The sequence below is a fragment of the Rhipicephalus microplus genome, chromosome 2, assembly GCF_043290135.1.
Source record: "Rhipicephalus microplus isolate Deutch F79 chromosome 2, USDA_Rmic, whole genome shotgun sequence".
NCBI classification, from domain to species: Eukaryota; Metazoa; Arthropoda; class Arachnida; order Ixodida; family Ixodidae; genus Rhipicephalus; species Rhipicephalus microplus.
The window spans coordinates 264,847,115-264,863,661 of NC_134701.1; positions in this window are offsets into that span (position 1 = coordinate 264,847,115).

Consider the following 16,547-nt stretch of genomic DNA (forward strand, 5'->3'; position numbering starts at 1 on the left):
CCGCCAAATCCTTGCGACAACGGGCGGCAGAAACGCCGCGAGGTAAAAAGAAAAAAAAAAGCAAACATCCAAGGCTCCCGGGCGCGCGCTCTCCCCGCAGAAGCATGGCTTCGCAGACGAACCTCCTCACCCCACATCGGTGGCCCAGCAAGGCCGCGATTTTTCTAGAACGAAGGAGGCGTGGTCAAACCGAGTGAATCATCCTCCGGGGAGGGCAGTCGAACCGTCTCGTGCCTCTCCCCAGCCTTCGCTGCGCGTCGCGCCGACGAAATGAGGAGAACGTTCTGGAAGGTGGCGCGCAACGTATTTAATCGAGCAGCCGAGACGAGAAAGCAGGAGGAGATGGAAGTGAGCGCCAGAGTGCGTAGAGATTCCGCCGTGTAGTCGGCGAAGTTTTGGTCCGTAGGGACGGCTCGAGCTACAGGCAAGAGCGTGGGTTTACCGCTATCGAGCGAAGACGCGGGCAACAGCTGCGTGTGTGAAGCCGACGGATTTCCGGCGAAGAAGCTTGAAGCTTGGAGAGTGGCCATTTGAGGACGCGAGGTTTCCTGGAAGAGAAACTTCGAGAGCTACGGAACGACAACAACGCTGGACCTTGAGTGAGTGATTCTCGGAAGAGTATCATTCAGACTTTTGTTCCAAGGACTTTGGACTGAATAGGTTTTCTATCGCTTTAGTCCTTAAGTGTCTTGGTTGTTCAATGCATGCGACTGCATTGTAGTGCGTATTGTTGTCTGTGTCCGTTGTTTTGAGTGTGGCTGATTGTATTGTGTAGTACGTTGATTGATTGGTTTGATTGGTGACATATTGTATGCAACTATTGTGGAGTGTGCATTTTTGCGTATTGTTTTCGATCTGCCATTATTGAGAATATAATTTGTTTGTTTATCAACTCTCGGCTCTGACTTGTTCTTTGGGCCACAGCCGGCGTCCGCTGGCGCGCCAAAAAGGGCCACTTCTAAATTGTACACGCTTTCGTGGTGCGGTTCGGGGGGCCGATAGTTCGGCTCTTGGAATTAGCCCGGCGATCGCCTCCCTGATAAACGGGACATGTGTGACAATTAATCTGGCGTCCGCGACAGGACCTTTTGGTGCACAGTGTGTCCAAAGTAGCGAGAAAGAGCCTCGAGTTGTTGATAGTGCTATCGGAACGACTTTGTGTGTTGCTCGGTGTTCTCGTTAACGAGTGCAGAGAGCAGGGGAGTGTTTCGATAGACTGATTTAGGCAGATACTTTTTGCACGCGGCAAGGTTTTATTTGCGAGTTGCGAGACACAATGGATCTCGAAAAGTTAGTTGCGCTTGGTGAGAAGATGGGTCTTTCCGGCGCCGAACTACGGAAATGGGTAAGCCAGAAGGAGAAAGAGGCGGTGGAGAGAGAGAGGTTGGCAGCAGAGAGGGCCAAGGAAGAAAAAGCAGCTGAGTTGGAGCGAGAGAGCTTGGCAGCTGAAAGGGCGAAAGAAGAAAGAGAGGCAAAGGAGCGACAGCTGAAGGAAGAAAGAGAGCAGCAGTTGAAGTTGGAGCTGGAGAGAGAAAAGCTGGCGGCTGAGAGGGCGAGAGAAGAAAGAGAAGCGGAGATGGCTGAAAGGGAGCGGCAGCGGCAGCACGAGATGGAACTCGAGCGGCTCCGTTTGCGACAGCGAAGTGAAACTCCCGTCCAAGCTAGAGTCGAAAGCAGCGAACGGGAAGATCACGGCTTCCGCTTGAACCCAAGCAAGCTGCTCGTAGCGTTTGATGAAAGGAAGGACGACCTAAACGCGTACCTCCACAGATTTGAGACGATTGCGAGGAGCCAGAATTGGCCGGAACAGCAATGGGCAACTGCTTTGAGTACTTGCTTGAGTGGTGAAGCGCTCAGTGTGTACGGAAGGCTGACGCCGACCGATGCAGCCAACTACGCAAAGGTGAAAGCTGCTTTGCTGAAGCGATTTAGATTCACTGTAGAAGGGTTCCGGGACAGATTTCGGACAGGAAAACCAGCCGATGGTGAGACGGCTACGCAGTATGCCGCCCGACTCTGCCATTATTTCGACAGATGGATTGAACTTTCAGGGACCGCACAGGAGTACGAGGAGCTTAGAGAGCTCCTAATTAGAGAACAATTTCTTACTAGTTGCCACCCAAGCCTGTCGCTGTACTTGAAAGAGAGGAGAGCTAAGTCACTTGAAGACATGCTTGAATTAGCTGATCAATTCTTGGAAGCGCAAGGTGGCACTAATTTGGCCAAAGTCAAGAAGGAGGGTCCCGAGGATTCGAATAAATCGGCTCCCGAGGAAAAGAAGCGTGCACCGGAGAAAATTCCGCGATGTTTTCTGAGTAACCGAGTGGGTCACCGTGCTAGCCACTGCCGAACTAACTTCACGAGCCCCACGGTTGTAAAATGTTTCAAATGTGGTCAGACTGGGCACAAGGCAGACGCATGTCGTAACGGAGCGAGTCAAACTCACCAGGTATCCTGTGCACAAGTGGCGCCAAAAACCGTTGATGACGTCACCGATGGATTCGTAGAGTTGAAAAATGGGGAGAAAATCCCTATTGTGGGTGCTGTATTGGCAAAACAACAAACGGGTGCTACGAAGGGAATGCCTGTGATGGCTGGAAAAGTGGCGGGAAGGCGTGTAGACGTTTTAAGAGACACTGGGTGCTCCACTGTAATAGTACGAAGAGACCTAGTCCGCGACGATGAACTCACGGGCCAGACCAGCCTGATTTACACCGTCGACCGTTCGGTCATGAGGCTGCCTGAGGCCAAGGTCAGGATCGAGACGCCCTTCTACAGTGGGATTGTTTCTGCCTTCTGCATGGATGATCCATTGTATGACGTAATCGTGGGGAACATCGAGGGCGCCCGTTCGCCGGACCAACCCGAACCACTGGAAGAGGACCCAGAAATCGATCTACCATCGATTGCAAACCCTCACGACCAACCAGCCACGGCCGACGAGGACGTAGTCGCAGTTGCAACCCGAGCACAGACCAAAGCCCAGTCGAAGCCATTCCAGCCCCTCCCTGCACCCAATTCCGAAGAGGACCCGAGCTTCAGCTATGCAGAGGAACAAATCCAGGACAAGTCGTTAAAACCCTGCTTTGCGCAAATCGACAAGGACCTCAGATGCCGTAATAGTAAATGCGCGATAATGTTCAAGCAGGAAGATGGACTGCTCTACAGGTACTATACGGAGAGGAGTGGTCGGCGGATACGACAGCTCTTGGTGCCGAAGAACCACCGAAGGCTGTTATGAAGCTAGCCCACGATGGGATAATGGCGGGGCACCTGGGGGCCGAGAAAACCAAGGACAGAATTCAGGAAGAATTCTTCTGGCCCGGTGTCACAGCCGACGTGAAATGGTTCGTGGCATCTTGCGATATCTGCCAGCGAACTGTGCCAAAAGGAAGGGTGCCACACGTGTCACTTGGCCAGTCCCTCGTCATAGACACCCCCTTTAAAAGGGTAGCTATTGATATAGTAGGCCCTATCCGACCTCCATCTGGTCAAGGAAACCGCTATATCCTGACTCTCGTCGATTGCGCCACGCGCTATCCGGAGGCAGTTGCACTACCTGGCATAGAGACCGAACGAGTCGCAGAGGCCCTCGTGGAGATGTTCTCCCGTTTTGGTGTACCGAGGGAAATCCTAAGTGATCGGGGCTCGAATTTCACGTCGGAGTTAATGAAGGAAGTGGCACGACTTCTATCGGTGCGCCAACTCCATACCACCCCTTACCACCCGATGGCCAACGGGATGGTGGAAAAATTTAATGGCACCCTGAAGACTATGCTCAAAAGAATGTGTGCGGAGAAACCAAAAAACTGGGACAGATTCCTCGGTCCGTTGCTGTTCGCGTACAGAGAGGTTCCCCAGGCAAGTCTCGGCTTTTCACCGTTCGAGCTTCTGTACGGCCGACATGTCCGGGGACCCCTGGCGATCTTAAAGGAAGTTTGGACGAACCAAGAGCTGGACGATGAGCTGAAGACAACCTATCAGTACGTATTGGATCTCCGAAATCGTCTAGAAGAGACGTGCCGCCTAGCTCACGAAGAACTCCGAAGGGCGGGAGTACGCTACGCTAAGCACTACAATCGAAAATCAAGGGATAGAGTATTCCAACCAGGAGATAAGGTTCTCATCCTGCTCCCAACTGACAAAAATAAACTCTTGCTGCATTGGAAGGGGCCCTTCGAAGTGCAGGCGAAAATTGGGGACTTCGATTACTCCATAAAGACGCCGGGCGGGCCGAAAATTTTCCATGCCAATTTGCTGAAGAAGTATGCGGAGCGGGAAACGAACCAAGATGCGCCACATCAATGCCAAGCCATCGTAGGGGTTATTGACAATGGAGATGAACAGGAACTACCGGTGCTGGAGTTCGTGCAGACAGAAGGGATTACTGACGTCAAGATCTGCCCAAGTTTGACGGACCAACAAAAGGAGGAGTTGGAGAAAACCATGAAAGCGCACTCTAAAATATTTTCGAATGTCCCGGGCAAGACAGATTGGGTGGAGTGCCACCTCGAGACAGTGACGGAGTCCCCAGTCCACGTCAAACAGTACCCGTTACCTTTTGCTACGACTAAAGACATCGAGGCCGAGGTACAGCAAATGAAAACACTGGGCATAATTGAAGTCTCGAAATCGCCCTATAATTCCCCAGTGTTGCTTGTGGACAAACCAGACAAAACCAAGCGGTTTGTAGTCGATTTCCGGCGCCTGAACAACCTCATGATAGCAGATGCAGAGCCCATGCCTAAGGCAGATGCCGTTTTTGCCAGTGCCACAAACAAAAGATACTTCTCTAAGTTAGATTTTGTTAAGGGCTACTGGCAAATCCCACTCTCCCAGCAGTCGAGACCTAAAACTGCGTTTTCGACAAAATCCGGTCTCTACCAGTTTTGCTACATGCCTTTCGGGATCAAAACGGCACCCGCCGTGTTCGCCCGGCTGATGCGACTAGTCACTGAGGGAATCCCGGGCGTTGAACATTACTACGACGACGTACTCATAACAAGCACGACCTGGGAGGAACACCTATCCACTCTCAGACAACTCTTCGCTCGAATTCAGGCTGCCGGGTTGACCGTGAGACCGAGCAAGTGTGAGTTGGGAATGAATGAGATTGATTTCCTGGGTCATCACATTGGACAAAACATGCTTGCTCCACTGGGAAAGACTCTTGACAAAATCCAAGCTGCACCCGCCCCAAAAACGAAGCGACAGGTACGCGCTTTTCTCGGGTTGACCAGCTATTACCGGGAGTTCATTCCAAATTATGCCGAGATCAGCGCCCCTCTCACAGAACTGATCAAGAAGGGTGAAAGCAACTTAGTAAAATGGACGACGACACACGAGAAAGCATTTGCGAAACTCAAGGAATGTATCTCGAACCCTCCCGTGCTCCGCCTCCCAGACTTAACCAAGGAATTCATCCTCCGCACCGACGCTTCCGACACCAGCCTTGGGGCTGTGCTCTTGCAGTCACACGAAGGGACCCTCCATCCCATAGCCTACGCCAGTCGCAAACTACTTCCCCGGGAATCATCCTACAGCACCATCGAAATAGAATGTCTAGCCCTGGTGTGGGGGATACAGAAGTTTAATATTTATCTCTACGGAGTTCCTTTCTTGGTCCAAACTGACCACCAGCCTCTCCAATACATCAAACAGGCTAAACAGCTCAACAGCAGAGTGTTGAGGTGGAGCTTGCTTCTGCAAGAGTATCAGTTCCGAGTCGAGCACATCAAGGGAAGCGAGAACGTTGGTGCCGACTACCTTAGCCGAGTTTGAATGTGTTGGAAGGGTCTGACAGTAGTGAATGCAATAGGCTGTGTTGTTATTGTGTTATCCAGTGTCGAGCGAATCAAAATGTTTTTTCCGGTGATGTGATGTGATGTATTGTACAATTGTTGCAATGAATGAACTTTGTACATTTGTATAGTTGGGAATTTGTGGTGGAGTGTTGTACTCATGTGCCTGCGGTTATATTTCATGTGTTGTGGAATTGAACTACAATGTAAGATTGTATTGCGTGATATATTGTGAATGTGACGTGTCACGAGCGATGGATTGTGTTACAGTCTGTGAGAGTGTGTGGTGACTGTTCGCGCTCGTTTGTGTGATTTGAATATTATGAGATAATATTCTTAAAGTGGGGGGCAGTGTCACAGAACGAGCGCTAAAAAAGAGCGCGCCGCAAAATCCTTGCGACAACGGGCGGCAGAAACGCCGCGAGGTAAAAAGAAAAAAAAGCAAACATCTAAGGCTCCCGGGCGCGCACTCTCCCCGCAGAAGCATGGCTTCGCAGACGAACCTCCTCACCCCACATCGGCGGCCCAGCAAGGCCGCGATTTTTCTAGAACGAAGGAGGCGTGGTCAGACCGAGTGAATCATCCTCCGGGGAGGGCAGTCGAACCGTCTCATGCCTCTCCCCAGCCTTCGCTGCGCGTCGCGCCGACGAAATGAGGAGAACGTTCTGGAAGGTGGCGCGGAACGTATTTAATGGAGCAGCCGAGACGAGAAAGCAGGAGGAGACGGAAGTGAGCGCCAGAGTGCGTAGAGATTCCGCCGTGTAGTCGGCGAAGTTTTGGTCCGTAGGGACGGCTCGAGCTACAGGCAAGAGCGTGGGTTTACCGCTATCGAGCGAAGACGCGGGCAACAGCTGCGTGTGTGAAGCCGACGGATTTCCGGCGAAGAAGCTTGAAGCTTGGAGAGTGGCCATTTGAGGACGCGAGGTTTCCTGGAAGAGAAACTTCGAGAGCTACGGAACGACAACAACGCTGGACCTTGAGTGAGTGATTCTCGGAAGAGTATCATTCAGACTTTTGTTCCAAGGACTTTGGACTGAATAGGTTTTCTATCGCTTTAGTCCTTAAGTGTCTTGGTTGTTCAATGCATGCGACTGCATTGTAGTGCGTATTGTTGTCTGTGTCCGTTGTTTTGAGTGTGGCTGATTGTATTGTGTAGTACGTTGATTGATTGGTTTGATTGGTGACATATTGTATGCAACTATTGTGGAGTGTGCATTTTTGCGTATTGTTTTCGATCTGCCATTATTGAGAATATAATTTGTTTGTTTATCAACTCTCGGCTCTGACTTGTTCTTTGGGCCACAGCCGGCGTCCGCTGGCGCGCCAAAAAGGACCACTTCTAAATTGTCCACGCTTTCGTGGTGCGGTTCGGGGGGCCGATAGTTCGGCTCTTGGAATTAGCCCGGCGATCGCCTCCCTGATAAACGGGACATGTGTGACACTCTAAACACTCTAAACTTGCTTTCGTTTATATGATCGCATAGAAAATGACAGGGCTTGCAACTGCTCGGCAGATCGGAGAGGCTTGTTGTTTGCCTCAGACAAGAATAGGGTGTAAAAAAAAGAAAAAATAGCGCGTAGCTACTTATTTACGAAGCGTCCCGATGGTCATTGAAAAGGCGGCCGAATCTGCATATTTTTTTTGAAAGCCCGCCCTGGTGACGAGCTTAAGCGAAATGGATTTGGAAGAAGTGTTTTCGGGGAGTCGCTATCAACCGGGCCACGTTCGCAGGGAGTTTGGCGCCCAGTACACACAGAGCAACAGTATATAAGCGCCCCTGCCCTGCTTCCAAAGCGGGCGCCCACATCCATCGAGCGCCGCTGAAACACTTCTCGCACTCAATTCATGTTTCGGTAAATTGAACCGGGGTGCGCGCGGAGCAGGTGCTGCACACTGGAATATAAATCTAGGGCTTTAGACGGGCCTTCTCTCTTCGCGAAGAAGGCGCGGTTTTACTCTGAATTTGTGGGCGTTGCTTTCAGCTGTTTTGTTCCTTTTGTTTCTGTCTTTCATTTTGGTTTCCAGTCTCTCGATTGTTTAACGCAGAACATTAGCCCGCCGCTCCTCGGAAGAAAGTTGCCTCGGCGGCCCTGGAAAGTCAATGACCCCGCGAATGCCCCAGGGATCGTGCTGTTACGAGGCTTATGGCAGCGAGCCTAGCCTATGATGATGGTGCGCACTCTGCGAGCGAGCGCGAGCTCTCTCTCTCTCTCACTATTTTTTTTCTTCTTTCCGAAGACTAGCTGATAAGACGGCGAGCTCCAGCTCTCCGGAAATGAAGGAAAGTAACTCGAGTTCCGCCACTTTCGAGACGGATGGCCCAGCACGGAGTTCTAGCTCGCTGCAAGCGAATCGCCGGAGCTAGGGGAACGCAGAGGTGCACGAGCACACCACGTACCGGTCGCGTTAACGGCTCGCGCCCTGAGCTCTCACTGCCCAAAATGTTTCCCCGTGCTCCTAGACCCATGCTCCGCCAACGTGACTGGGAAAATTGGGGAGGTGGACTGGGGCAAGAGATGCATAGATCCGCGCCTGCGTACGGGCGTGGACGTGCGTCTCTCTCTCTCTCTCTCCCATCTGAGCCTCCCGAGTCCGCTCCCTCCCAGCTTCTCGATAGCGTGGTCACCGAGGCAGTGTTTACTGCGTCGATGCACCGTGTCCGCCCCTCAGGTGATGAAGGACCGTGGGGATCGGCGCCCGATAATGGTTTTCGTACGCCCCCCCCCCGACCTTTTTATCCCGCTGCTTTTGTTTAGATCCCTTGTGTTGCGATTCCGACTAATCTGCATTTTTGTTTTATGTACGTCACGCGCACGCAATTCTGTGACGCCTCTTTGTTGCAGGAGTTTCCTTTTGTGGTAGTGTTTTTTTTTCTGTATATTGACACACGCATTGTTAATGCACACGCTCGCGCACGCATGTACGCACGCACGCAAAGCGCAAATAAACTCTTTCGCAGTGCTTAGCTTTGTACAAATATTCACTGGCATTATAGATCACACCAAAGGGATCTCGCTACGCCCATATTAAATTTCTCATTTACATTTTTTCCTCGTACTTCAATATTTCTCTTAGTACTTCGGAAAAGGTAAACTTCGCATCGATTGTAATCGGAGTGGGTCCAAGCGAGGAAAAAAAAGAGACGATGACGAAGAGACAGGGGAGCTAACTCATCTTCACTGCTAGAGTTATTCCATGATGGCGGATCACTTTGACACCCTGGCTCCCCACTGGAGTCAGGGTGTCGAAGTGATCCGCCATCTTTGGCTCTGCAGATACGTGGTAAAGCCAAACCCAATATGCCATGAGCCACGCCGAAGTACAGTCCTGTGAGAAGCTCGTTTTTTATAAGACTGATATTATTTTATTGATCTGCGGATAAACTTCGATCGTTAACGCCATGTTGACGCTACTGATTTACGTGCATACATGTCTTAGTGTCTAAGTAATGCTTGGAATTTACTGTACAACAAATACACATACCGATGCACACAGGCAACGTTTGGGAGCTTTTGATAATTATATGCAGAGCATGGGATATGATAGTAACCTTACATACCTTACATAGAGTATAGCTACGATGGTCATTGCACGCTTCATGTTTCGCTGGAATCCTGAGACGTTAATACGCTCATTTAAAAAGGACCGCAGTCACGTCAAACATTGAGCAATTGCGTTGAAAGCTGAATTCGATTCAGCTGAATTACGCAATGAATTTTTCGGGCACAATTTTGTTTATTTTAAGTATTTTGTTATGATCGCCTTTCATACGTCATAGAACGATTGCCCCAATATACGGGTGACCTGTAAACCTCAAGAGGCACATGCATTGGCGAGCACTACATCATTTAGGTATCGATTGAATGTTTATAACGAATTCCTTTAAGCAGCTGATTCGATGAAAAAACAACCAAGAAAAACCACAAGTTTTCTTCGGCATTCGGCTAACACAACCCGAGAGTGAAAGTTACCTTTATTTTTTCTGAGTTGATGTACTGATTCCCTCCCCCATCCAAAAGGTTTCTGCGTCTAACATAGCTTTGCCCTGTCGTCGGAATTCGAGGCATCACAAGCTTTTTGCAAGCTGTGATCGACTTCTTTTTGACTAAAAAGCAATATCAAGTGATTACGTCATCATATGACGTTACGATAACAAAGCGACGGTGTCAAAAGTTGTCATATGGTGATGTTATCAGAACTTTGGTGCTTTTTCATGTCCCTCGTGTTTGTGCACACGCCGCACGACGCCGATGACGCCGATGGTCAATTATTATGGCTGATGAAGCAACTGAGGCTTCCATTTTGAATTATTATCGTTGTGTTTCTGTTTAGCTGGTCGGATATAGAGAAGTGTAGCCGTCATTACTAAAGTCAAGTGTTAGCTTCTGTGCTCGACGTGCGATACCACTGGAATCCCAGGAGCGGTGCGAGAAGTACATGGTGCACAGCTGCGAAACATGTGGGCCCTTGACACCACCAATTGCTATGACTAAAAGCAGGCTTTCGAAAAAAAAGCTTCTCTTTCTAGAGAAGCGTATAGATCAAAATCTGCAAAGCGCCATTTCGATGAGTTCGACGCTATTACCAGCAGTGCGTTTTTAATTGTTTGTCTTCTCCGCACTACGATAGTCTTTGTGACAGAGCACGCTTTACAAGAACACATATAAGTAAATAATGGCACGGAAATCCTTGCGACCACCGGACTCGAGCAGGAAGTATTTTAGTGGCACAAGCACTGATCGATCGCAGTAATGTGTTCCTTGGGCAATCATAATAGAGTACCTTCTTTCTTCTTAATATTTGTATATGGTCTTCTAAAGAGAGAGAGAGAGAGAAAGACAAGATGAGGCGAGGTTGGGAGGATAGCCAGGTTGGACCCAGTTTGCTACTCTACAAGGGGAAGGGGAAAGGGGAAAAATAATAAAAAAGGAGTCTTCTAAAATTAGAAATGATTAGTTCTGATTGAAATCAAAGGTTATATGGGATAATATGATACCGGAACGCAACTTCACTTATGTTAACAGCGAAAAAGCTCTGAGCAGAATTTATGAAAGCTGAATGATCGAATTCACTGAAAGGTTTAGAGCAGCTGGGGTTGTTGCCGCACCTGGCAGAGCTGGCCTCAGCCACGTGCTTCTTTTTGTGTGGCCTCTGAGATCAGTTTTGGCAGCGCGCGAAGCACAATGGGTTCTTCCTAAAGGAACAACCCAAGGTACGCGAACTCCAAAGTGCGAGTGCCGCTACCGGACAAAGTCAATGATTAGAGTCGCCTCTGGACTTGAAGTGCGAACTGAGACACACATCCCAACATACTTCGCTCCACCCAGTTTTTTTACCTTTCTTTCTTTTATACTTTTTTAAAAGGGTCACCTTCACTAGGCCTGCACAAAGCTTTCGATTCACCGAAATTATATGCAGAAACATTTTCCAACTAAGAAAATGGGGCCGATTCCACCTACCTTGGAAATCGACGTTATGGGAAGCATGGGGAGGGAAGGTGACTGTGTTGTATTTTTTTATGAAGGCACGTTAAGAAATGACGCAAAATATATGTACAAACGTTGCACACACCAACATATTTTGAGCAAACGCAGATGTTTATATAGCCAGTTGTTTTCGCTTGCGCAACGATGCTAACAGGAACATTAGTTTTAGTAACACCAGAAGCAATAATCTGATAACAGGTGCTGGTGCTTGCGAGAATGGTAGCCATGGACGCTGCTACATAAATCAACTTCAACGCATAGTACCTAACTACAATTGACGTTAACAGGACAAGACGGCTGTATTATAAGTGTACATGTTTATAAAATTAAATAGCCAGCATTTCAACCACAATTGATGTTTCACAAACATTAGGGTCTCTTTGAAAACTAGTTCCGAGATCTCGCGTAGCTCTGTGGAAGAATGCCTAATTGCCACGAAGAAAGCTAGGGTTATATTCATGCTGGAACCCTGACGTTTATTTTATGCATTTGTCAGGTCAGCGTGGCCATTGTCACAATTTTTTAACGCTCACGCGTTGAAATTATCCATGTGCGTTCTCACCGTTCCTGGGTAGATATTAAGTGCTAATCACGTGTAGCACATACCCGCATACCAGTGGCAAATACCTGCCCGAGGGTATGTGTCACTGTTCAGCGCGAAGTGTTTGATGATGTACGCGTTGGGATTGTGACATTATTGGTGTCTTGGCCAGAACGTCATTTTCGTGAAACCATCTGACCCTCCCATACTAATTTTAATTTACGCTCAGTTAAGGGAGTGATTACGAGAGCATCTGGTCATAAGCGGATAGATAGACAATTAGATAGATAGATAGATAGATAGATAGATAGATAGATAGATAGATAGATAGATAGATAGATAGATAGATAGATAGATAGATAGATAGATAGATAGATAGATAGATAGATAGATAGATAGATAGATAGATAGATAGATAGATAGATAGATAGATAGATAGATAGATGCTAAAATGCTTCACCTTTTATATGTTTGGTCAGCTGGCAAGTGAGTCTCGTTACCATTGAAGCTTCGTTATTGAACTTTTTTTCACTAGTCAGATTGGTGTGGCGCTTTTCTCGTTGTAAATGTATGTCCACATCACCACTCAGTGCGTTCTCTCTCATCTCTTAAGGTAAACGGCAAGACAGTCGTCAAACCCTTTCTGTCGAGATCCAGCGCATAACGCTTCATCTGAATGCGACAGCGTGGGGTATGTGGAGGACGCCTTCTGCGAGGTGCCTCCACGTGCCGCTTCCTTTCTTTGTATCGTCGACAGGGGAGCCACTTGCGCGCTAGTCGGGAATCTCGGGCGAGCGACAGCGTTTAGGGGAACAGAAGAAAATAACAAAGATGCTTTTGTGTAGAGTGACACTTAGAAAAAAAAAAGAAGAGTTAGAAAGCGAATGAATTCAGGGGTGGATAAGCAGATAGCCAAGAGAAAGCGGCAGTGAAGGGGGAGGATCTACCGCATTTATTGGAGTGTGTGCATCGGTGCGAAAAAAGCCGGAGCCGCCAACACAAGGAGGCGTCGCTCAAGTGAATGCTCGTGCGAGCGGTGAAGCACGATTGGCGCCTCGCTGACGAGCACTCGAAGCGTTCCAGCTTTTTTGTGCCAAGGCTTTCTCTTTGTCAGTCACTGCCTTTCACGTTTTTTTTCCTCTATCTTCCTTCCTGCTGAACTCTTCTTTTCCTCGTCCCCTCACTGGAGAAAACGATCCCGGCGAATCCGTTCTGGCGTTGGCTCGTTTACGTAGAGTCGCTCTCGTGTTCCGAGGGCTGACGCGAGCTTCGAGGTGTCACAAAAGTAGGGTGCAGATCTTCATGCGCTGGGGCCGAAGTTGAGTCCGGGGACCAATGAAAACATCAGCGAAAATGCCTTGCCTCTTGGTTTTTCCTTTGTTATTATTCTGTGTGCGCCTATGAGCTCTGCAGCCCTTACTCAGAGCCTGTATATTGTGACCATTTGTTTTGGCATGGTACTATACCACCCTTATCGCCAATCGAGCTGGCTTTGGCGATAATGCAGGCTGGACGCAAGCTCTGGCCAACTAGGGAATAGAAGAAATAAAACTGCTTTTACTCTGCCGGTCTTATCATCTGAGCTAGTATTACTCGGAGTGTGGTAACATCATCAGTATACTCACAGCATTTTTACTGTACACGACTTTTGCCTCAAATTGCGACCGTACAAGACTATTCATAATGACATGCTTTGACCGCAAATAACACACACACGAAGTAAAGGAACACTCAACGACAAGCACAAGCGGTTGAGTGTTCCTTTGCTTTGTGTGTGTGTTATTTGCAGCTAAAGTATGCCATTAAGCAAGTACCAACTAGGCCAACAATCAGTATTGTTACAAGACTATTCACGCGGGTCCCCATTCTCGTACTCTTCCACCGCCTTTTTCTTCTTCCTAAATTGTCGCAGCACTTGCACCAATCACCATGCACTACGCGAATTGAGATTGGACAGCGTACAGTCTCCATTCTCAGGGATACAAGAAGACAGCTAAGCCATTTTACATAACAAATATTATATTTTACGACCGCTACAGCAGCTGTTATCGTATCGACGTTGAGGCATCGTTTTGCACTCTTTGTTCAGAATAATGGTTTTGAAAACATATTTGGTTCAGTTCACATTTTATACGAAGATGTGGCTGGGGAGGAATATCACGTTGGCAGGTTTTTTATATACATGTACACTTCTAGAACTGCAAAAATGTGTGATAGTTACACACCTTCAAGGCAATAAATACCTAATCTGACTGCTTTTTCTCTAGGTTAAACAGCACTGACATATTTCAATCAACGCAGACACTTGTCTACCTGCCTGGTTTGACAAAATTTTGTGCGATTTCCGCACAATATCGCATCACAACGTGCACTGAACAGCGAAATGTCTGACCGAACAACCAACCATGACGTTCAAATAGGCATTGCTTGGATGAAAAAAAAACTGATGTAGTGAATACGACCATGTGGGATATGAACATAGAGAAGTGGTGAGATAATTTTAAACACGAAGGCGTAAAAAAAAAAATCATGGCATATCCACGGGGTGATTGACGATTGGCGGGGCGAAGCGTCCATCAGTCCGTCCGTGCTTCCGTCCATCCATTCGTTCTTGCTTCCATCCGTTCATGCGTTCATCTGTGAGTCCGTACGTGTGTCTGGCCGTCCATGTGACCATCGGTGTGCCCATCCGTGCAACGTTCATGCGTCTGTTCATACGTCCATTCTTCCTTCTGTCAGTTTGTCCGTCCATCCGTGCCTCTGTTCGTGCGGCCGTCCCTATGTCTGTCCGTCCCTCCGTGCGTGCGTGCGTGCGTTCGCTCTCTGTTTGTCTGTCCGTCCACGTGTCCATGAGTCCGTCCGTTTGCCTGTTTACCGAGTCAACACTCCAAGTACAGCCATATCAGATCTTTTCATCATGTATTCATCATATACAAGTGGTGCTGTCCAGCAAACATTCTAAGGAAAGCTCTTTCGAGTGTGTGCCACTGGTGGTTACGCACTACGACGAGGGACGCACAAGCCACGCCATAAAGAGCTTCTCCCCTAAAAAAAAGAGAGAACTTATGCTTATGGACAGTGTCAAAAATTTGCTAGAAGTGCGCAGCTTGCACAAGAAGTGTAATGATAGTGTTCGGCCAAGCCAAGTTTATCTAGTGTAGCCAAGCTTTTGCTACAGAGGTTAAGCTTTTGCTGAAAAACGGCAGGAAGGGGAAACTGGAAGCTTGCTAGGAGAAATCCGTAAACAGAAGTTGTGTCAAGCCGACGTTTCGACAAGCGGACTTTCTTCCTCTAGGCTAGAACAAAACTATTTCTTTACCGCAAGCGTGTCTGGGTTTTTTATCCTCTCCTCCATCCTAACAAAGAAGGGGTAGGGGCAACATTACGTGGGTGTTAGAGAACGGGGGGGGGGTGCTGGCTGTGACGATTGTATCAGTGAAGAAGCAACAGGCGTTCCGGTTCGACTACCGGGATTGAGCAACTTGTGTACATCCTCATCCTCCCACCGCTTCTTATTTTTTTATTCACGGAACACCTGTTCCCTCTTCACTCATACAATTCGTCACAGCACCCGCTCTCTCACACCAGCGTATCCTATTTTGCCCGTTGGAATGTAGACACGCTAGCAGAAATCAGTTCTGTTTTAGCCTTGAGAAAGACAAGTCTGCCTGTCAAAACGTAGGCTCGACACAAACCTTAATTTTTTTGCTAGTATCACTAAGTACGGCTAGACTTGACCCTAAAAGTAACGTCACTAGCTATTGCGCAGGTTTTCGGCGGGAAAGTATCACGTGACTAGCTATGACACGATGTTGCGTGGATGTAGTGACGTGATTGGTTTTTACGTGCTTATATAGTCTCGTGGCTTAAGGTTACGTGATGTCAAGTGATTTTTACCCACTCGAGTAGTTACGTGATGTTACATGATTATAGTCATGGGAGTAGTTAGGTGACTTTAGTCAAGTGAATAGCTCATGCGATTTTCAGTCGTGTGACTATTTATTATGTCACGTTACGAGATCTCGGTTCCGTGACTGGTTGTTACGTGGAGCTACCTGATTTTTAGTCGCGCAGCAGACTGGCCCATAGTAGCTGTTGAATTCAACGCCGGAAAAGTTGGTGCACGTGTTTGAGAGCGAAAAAGAAGAGGACGAAGCCAATGCTTGCTGGTTTATGATGACGATAATTACTCTTTATAATGCCCGGCGCAAATAAAAGCATCAAGAGCTCTTCTCTTGAAGATTACCTGAGAAGTGAACAGAGAGATACGTACATCGTAATGTTCTGTTGCACTGTGCTGCACTGATGAGTGCACCATAAAAACATGCGTACGTTAGGATGTCTTCACATTTCTTATTAAAAAAAAACGTACACAACTCAGTGATTGGATTGATATTAAACGAGCACAATGTCACTGTTGTAATATCGAATGAACTATATTAGCTGACACTAGCCTCTCTACTGGCACTATCTAAAATGTTTACATTTACCCAATATTAGTTATCACCAACCATCATTTAGAAATATAGCCAAAATTTTCCAATAGCAAGTCAACATCAAACGCATTAAATTTAACCATATTGTTTTGCAGAGAATAACTTTACTGGGCAAAATACAGAATGCACTCGGGGCGGTCTAGATGCGTCCAGCTCGCTCGTAGAGACAGCCCACTTCGTCTTTTTCCCTGTCCTCTTCGTTGTTTTCGTCCGCCCGTTACA